Below are 7,086 nucleotides of genomic sequence, written 5' to 3'. Positions count from 1 at the left end.
TTGTGTGAAAATGAAAGAGTGAAGAAGGGTTTATATAGGGGTAGAGAGAGGGGTAGGGTTCGGCCATTGTGGGTGGGTTTGGGAGAGAAAGTGGTTTGAATTTGGATGGTAGGGTAGGTGGGGTTTTATGAAGGATGGATGTGAGTGGTGAAGAGAATGGTGGGATTTGATAGGGGAGGGGTTTTTTTTTTTTTTGGGGAAGAGGTATTGAGGTGATTGGTGAATGGGTGAAGAAGAGAGAGAGTGGTGGGGTAGGTGGGGATACTGTGGGGTCCACAGATCTTGAGGTGTCAAGGATAGCTCATCCCTGCACTAAGTGGCGTGTAAAACGCCCTTTCTGCAAATCCCTCGCGTTAAATGCCAGGCTGCTGCCCTTTTCTGGCGTTAAATGCCAGTCTGGTGCCCTTTTTTGGCGTTAAACGCCCATAATGGTGCTAGACTGGGCGTTAAACGCCCATTTGCTGCCCTTACTGGCGTTTAAATGCCAGCAAGCTTTTCCTCCAGGGTGTGCTATTTTTCTTTCTGTTTTTCATTCTGTTTTTGCTTTTTGAATTATTTTTGTGACTTCACATGATCATCAACCTACAGAAAACATAAAATAACAATGGAAAATAGATAAATATAACATTGGGTTGCCTCCCAACAAGCGCTTCTTTAATGTCAGTAGCTTGACAGTGGGCCCTCATGGAGCCTCACAGATGTTCAGAGTAATGTTGGAACCTCCCAACACCAAACTTAGAGTTTGAATGTGGGGGTTCAACACCAAACTTAGAATTTGGTTGTGGCCTCTCAACACCAAACTTAGAGATTGACTATGGGGGCTCTGTTTGACTCTATTTTGAGAGAAGCTCTTCATGCTTCCTCTCCATGGTTATAGAGGAATATCCTTGAGCCTTAAACACAAAAGATTCTTCATTCACTTGAATGATCAATTCTCCTCTGTCAACATTAATCACAGCCTTTGCTGTGGCTAGGAAGGGTCTGCCAAAGATGATGGATTCATCCATGCACTTCCCAGTCTCTAGGACTATGAAATCAGCAGGGATGTAATGGTCTTCAATCTTTACCAGAACATCCTCTACAAGTCCATAAGCTTATTTTCTTGAATTGTCTACCATCTCTAGTGAGATTCTTGCAGCTTGTACCTCAAAGATCCCTAGCTTCTCCATTACAGAGAGAGGCATGAGGTTTATGCTTGACCCTAGGTCACACAGAGCCTTCTCGAAGGTCATGGTGCCTAATGTACAAGGTATTGAGAACTTCCCAGGGTCCTGTCTCTTTTGAGGTAATCTCTGCCTAGTCAAGTTATCCAGTTCTTTGGTGAGCAAAGAGGGTTCATCCTCCCAAGTCTCATTACCAAATAACTTCTCATTTAGCTTCATGATTGCTCCAAGGTACTTAGCCACTTGCTCTTCAGTGACATCTTCGTCTTCTTCAGAGGAAGAATACTCATCAGAGCTCATGAATGGCAGAAGTAAATCCAATAGAATCTCTATGGTCTCAGTGTGAGCCTCAGATTCCCATGGTTCCTCATTAGGGAACTCATTGGAGGCCAGTGGACGTCCATTGAGGTCTTTCTCAGTGGCGCTCACTGCCTCTTTCTCCTCTCCAAATTCGGCCATGTTGATGGTCTTACACTCTCCTTTTGGATTCTCTTCTGTATTGCTTGGAAGAGTACTAGGAGGGAGTTCAGTAACTTTCTTACTCAGCTGACCCACTTGTGCCTCCAAGTTTCTAATGGAGGACCTTGTTTCAGTCATGAAACTTTGAGTGGTTTTGATTAGATCAGAGACCATGGTTGCTAAGTCAGAGTGGCTCTGCTTAGAATTCTCTATCTGTTGCTGAGAAGATGATGGAAAAGGCTTGCCATTGCTAAACCTGTTTCTTCCACCATTACTGTTGTTGAAACCTTGTTGAGGTCTCTGTTGATCCTTCCATGAGAGATTTGGATGATTTCTCCATGAAGGATTATAGGTGTTTCCATAGGGTTCTCCCATGTAATTCACCTCTTCCATTGATGGGTTCTCAGGATCATAAGCTTCTTCTTCAGATGAAGCGTCCTTAGTACTGCCTGGTGCAGCTTGCATTCCAGACAGACTTTGAGAAATCATATTGACTTGCTGAGTTAATATTTTGTTCTGAGCCTATATGGCATTCAGAGTATCAATCTCAAGAACTCATTTCTTCTGATTCGTCCCATTGTTCACAGGATTCCTTTCAGAAGTGTACATGAATTGGTTATTTGCAACCATTTCAATGAGTTCTTGAGCTTCTGCAGGCGTCTTCTTCAGATGAAGAGATCGTCCAGCAGAGCTGTCCAATGACATCTTGGACAGTTCAGACAGACCATCATAGAAGATACCTATGATGCTCCATTCAGAAAGCATGTCAAAAGGATACTTTCTGATCAATTGTTTGTATCTTTCCCAAGCTTCATAGAGGGATTCACCTTCCTTCTGTCTGAAGGTTTGGACTTCCAGTCTGAGCTTACTCAATTTTTGAGGTGGAAAAAACTTTGCCAAGAAGGCATTGACTAGCTTTTCCCAAGAGTTCAGGCTTTCTTTAGGTTGTGAGTCCAACCATATCCTAGCTCTGTCTTTTACAGCAAAAGGGAATAGCATAAGTCTGTAGACCTCAGGGTCAACCCCATTGGTCTTGACAGTGTCACAGATTTGCAAGAATTCAGCTAAAAACTGATGAGGATCTTCCAATGGAAGTCCATGGAACTTGCAATTCTGTTGCATTAGAGAAACTAATTGAGGCTTAAGCTCAAAGTTGTTTGCTCCAATGGCAGGGATAGAGATGCTTCTCCCATAGAAGTCGGGAGTAGGTGCAGTAAAGTCACCCAGCACCTTCCTTGCATTGTTGGCATTGTTGTTGTTTCTGGCTGCCATGTCTTCTTCTTGTTTGAAGATTTCTGTTAGGTCCTCTACAAAGAGTAGCGCTTTAGCTTCTCTTAGCTTTCGCTTCAAGGTCCTATCAGGTTCAGGGTTAGCCTTAACAAGAATGCTTTTGTCTTTGCTCCTGCTCATATGAAAGAGAAGAGAACAAGAAAATATGGAATCCTCTATGTCACAGTATATAGATTCCTTGAGATGTCAGAGAAAAAGAAGAATAGAAGGAGGAGGTAGAATAAGAAGAATTCGAACTTATCAAGAGAGATAGAGTTCGAATTGTTGATAGTGGAGGAGTGTTAGTCCTTAAATAGAAGGATGTGAGAAGAGGGGAAGAATTTTCGAAAATAAATTAAAAGATTTTGAAGAAATTTTGAAAAATTGAAGAATGATTTTCAAAAATTAAAGTTGGGAAAGAAATAAAGTTATTTTTGAAAAAGATTTTGAAATTAGAAATCAAGAAGATTGACAATTATTTGGAAAAAGATTTGATTAAGAAGATATGATTGAAGAGTTATTGTTTTAAAAAGGATATGATTGAAAATATATGATTGAGAAACAATTTAAAAAGATTTGATTTTTAAAATTAATGACTTGGCTAACAAGAAATTTAAAGGATATGATTCAAACATTAAACCTTTCTTAACAGAAAAGGCAACATACTTGAAATGTTGAATCAAATCATTAATTGTAGGCAAGTATTTTTGAGAATGGAAAGAAATTGATTTTGAAAATATATGATTGAAAAGATATGGTTTGAAAAAGATTTGATTTTGAAAAATTATGAAAACTTGAAAAAAAATTTTGAATTAAAAACAAAATCTTCCCTCTTGTATCATCCTGGTGTTAAATGCCTAGAATGGTATCCATTCTGGCGTTTAACGCCCAAAATGCTACCACCTGGCTGGCGTTTAAACGCCAGTTTTCCTTCTTTACTGGGCGTTTTGAACGCCCAGCTTTTTCCGTGTAATTTCTCTGCTGCATGTTCTGAATCTTCAATTCTCTGTATTATTGACTTGAAAAGACACAAATTAATTTTTTTTTTGAATTTTTAATGATGAGGAATAATCAAAATGAAATTAAGATCAAATAAACAATGCATGAAAGACACCAAACTTAGAAGTTTGTATACTCAAGACAAGAGAATTTAAAGATCAGAGCAAGGAAATCATCAAGAACAACTTGAAGATCAATGAAGAACATAATGCATGTAATTTTCGAAAATTAGAAGAATAAAGACATGCAATTGACACCAAACTTAAAATTAGACACTAGACTCAAACAAGAAACATAAAAATATTTTTGATTTTAAGATTTTATAAATTTTTTTATGCTTTTTTGAAAATTGAGTGGAAAAAAAAAACAAGGGTTCAAAATTCTTAATGAGAATTCCAGGAATCATTGCAATGCTAGTCTAAGACTCCGGTCCAGGAATTAGACATGGCTTCACAGCCAGCCAAGCTTTCAGTGAAAGCTCCGGTCTAAAACACTAGACATGGCCAATGGCCAACCAAGCTTTAGCAGATCATTGCTCACAACAGCAAAATTGATAGAAATCAACAAGCTCTTGTGATGATAAGTTGAAACCTCGGTCCAAAAGATTAGATATGGCTTCACAGCCAGCCATACTTCAACAAATCATCATGAAACTCTAGAATCCATTCTTAAAAACTCTGAAGAACAAAATAGAAATAATTTTTTGTATTTTTGGAAAAAATTTCAAAAAGTAAAAAGCTCAAACATAAAATAAAATTACCTAATCTAAGCAACAAGATGAACCGTCAGTTGTCCAAACTCAAACAATCCCCGGCAACGGCGCCCAAAACTTGGTGCACGAAATTGTGATCATTAATGGCGCCATCAACATGGTACGCTCATTTGCAATCTCAACTCTTCATCACAACTTCGCACAACTAACCAGTAAGTGCACTGGGTCGTCCAAGTAATAAACCTTACGCGAGTAAGGGTCGATCCCACGGAGATTGTTGGTATGAAGCAAGCTATGGTCATTTTGTAAATCTCAGTCAAGCGGATTCAAATGGTTATGGAGGATTAATGATTAAAAGATAAATAAAACATAAAATAAAGATAGAGATACTTATGTAATTCATTGGTGAGAATTTCAGATAAGCGTATGGAGATGCTTTGTCCCTTCCGTCTCTCTGCATTCCTACTGTCTTCATCCAATCCTTCTTACTCCTTTCCATGGTAAGCTGTATGTTGGGCATCACCGTTGTCAATGGCTACAGTCCTATCCTCTCAGTGAAAATGTTCAACGCGCTCTGTCACAGCATGACTATTCATCTGTGATGGTTTCAGTGGCTAAGAGAAGGGGGGGTTGAATCTTAGCCCCCTTTTTAAACTTGAAACACTTGCTGACCTTTAGAGAAGACTTTTCTATTTTTGCTCGTCACTAGACACGAGCAACTTTGTTTTGTCTCGTCCCTTGCTACGAGACTTTTCTTTTTGTCTCGTCACTTGGCACGAGAAACTTCTGGTTTTTGCTCCTGTGTATTTAAAAACAGAAATGGAGTAGAAAGGAGAAGAAGATTGCACCCAGATATATCCTGGTTCGGCTGCTAAGTGAAGTGCAACCTACATCCAGTTTCCATCACAAACATGATGGAATTTCACTATAATCAATCTGATTACAACTTGTAAAGTGCTAACCCAACTTACAAGGGGATTCCCACAGAATCATGATACACAACATAGATGAACAAAGGACCTCTAAGACATCTATGGCTTTTCTTTTAATTTTGCACTCTCTGCCTTTTTCCGCTCTTTGGCTTTTTCATACAAACCTCACTTGTTTGCCTTTTTTCCATGAGACTCAAGACATGACAAAATTAATCAGAAAAATTACAAAACAGAGAACATTGAAGGAGAAGAGAAAAACTGTTAGCTCAGGTAGCTCTGAGAACTCTGTGCCTTGCAATCTCAAATTTTCTCCTTGCCTCAAACAGTGGTTGTTCCCCCTTTTTAAAGAAGAGGAAAGCCTCCACACTTGAAGCCAAAACCGAACCAACTTCTTCCTCCTTCAACAAACACAGAACCGGTTCGGCCACACAGAGAGAGAAGAGATAACCATGCATTAACCAACATGCAATTACCTCTAGTCCTTTCTTGATCATCACCCTTCATCAATCCGGGCTCTCCATCCTTGGCTTGCTCTCCAAGATGGATTTCTGGCCCTTGATGCCTCATGATGATAATGACTTCATCTGCTTCAATCTCTGCCTTTAACCATCACTTCGCCACTCTAGCTACTCCCTGTGGTGGTTGAGCAGAATCAAAGACAAGCCATGCTTCAAGAATCTCTTCTCTTGGCCGAATCTTCAACTTCCTTTTCTGAGCATGAAGAGCTCGAGATTACCTCACCAAATCTAACCACATTTGGTGAATATCTCAGCCACAGCTCATTTTTATTTTAGTATGTTTTCTTACCATCATTAGCTTGATGGTCTTGATGCATGCAACTCCTTCTTTTTCTTTGTTGATGAGCACGGCGTCCATGGTTTACTGGACAAAGACTGAAGAAGAAACAAGAAAGAGATGAGAGAAAGAAAAGAATCTGAAGAAAAGCAATACAAAGTGGTTAAATAAATTAATTGAGAATAGCTTGCTTTTACTTCCCTAGCTTAGAGTGGCGTGTTTGTCATAATAGCCATCAATCAATTCAGCTGAATTTTTTTCTCTCTTATATTCCCCATGCATTAATTAACAATGTAATAGATTTTGAAATCCATCACATGGTTAAAGGCTTGGTTCCGTTGGAAGCACTTTGCTTTCATTTTTCTTTGGTTTCGAACCAAGGTTGGAACCATTTATCACTAATAGAATTTGGGCTTGTAACATTGAAATTAAAACTGGCCCATTTGGTTAACATTTGCTTTCCTGATGGAATTGGGATCAAGCAATGAACACATAGGAAGGCTTGGGCTTATAGAAACAAGATTTTCTGGCCCAACTGATAAAATCGTTTCAGTAAAAAAATCTCACAACAAGAATTACATGGGGCTGAAATTTATTTTATTGGGCTTGAGATCTTTCTTTTTTTTTATTTCGGCCCAATTATAAAACCTGCAACACAAAATTATTAATTAACATATGTTAACTGAAAATCAACTTAATAATTTTGTAATTAATTATTTCAATAATGTTTGTTCATCATCAAAACTAAATTAGAGTT

The 7,086-nt window shown here is 38.7% G+C and overlaps 1 non-coding gene across 1 annotated transcript; it reads left to right on the top strand.

Annotated features, from left to right (window-relative positions):
• Positions 1–2,385: 2,385 nt before the first annotated feature.
• On the top strand, positions 2,386–2,489 carry LOC130964153 (small nucleolar RNA R71). The gene has a single exon (XR_009080260.1). It is a non-coding gene; the product is annotated as a small nucleolar RNA R71 (small nucleolar RNA).
• Positions 2,490–7,086: the final 4,597 nt, after the last annotated feature.

Source organism: Arachis stenosperma, chromosome 2, assembly GCF_014773155.1.
Source record: "Arachis stenosperma cultivar V10309 chromosome 2, arast.V10309.gnm1.PFL2, whole genome shotgun sequence".
In the NCBI taxonomy this organism is placed as follows: Eukaryota; Viridiplantae; Streptophyta; class Magnoliopsida; order Fabales; family Fabaceae; genus Arachis; species Arachis stenosperma.
Note: the sequence above shows the minus strand (reverse complement) of the source record. Positions and strands in the feature narration are given on the sequence as shown.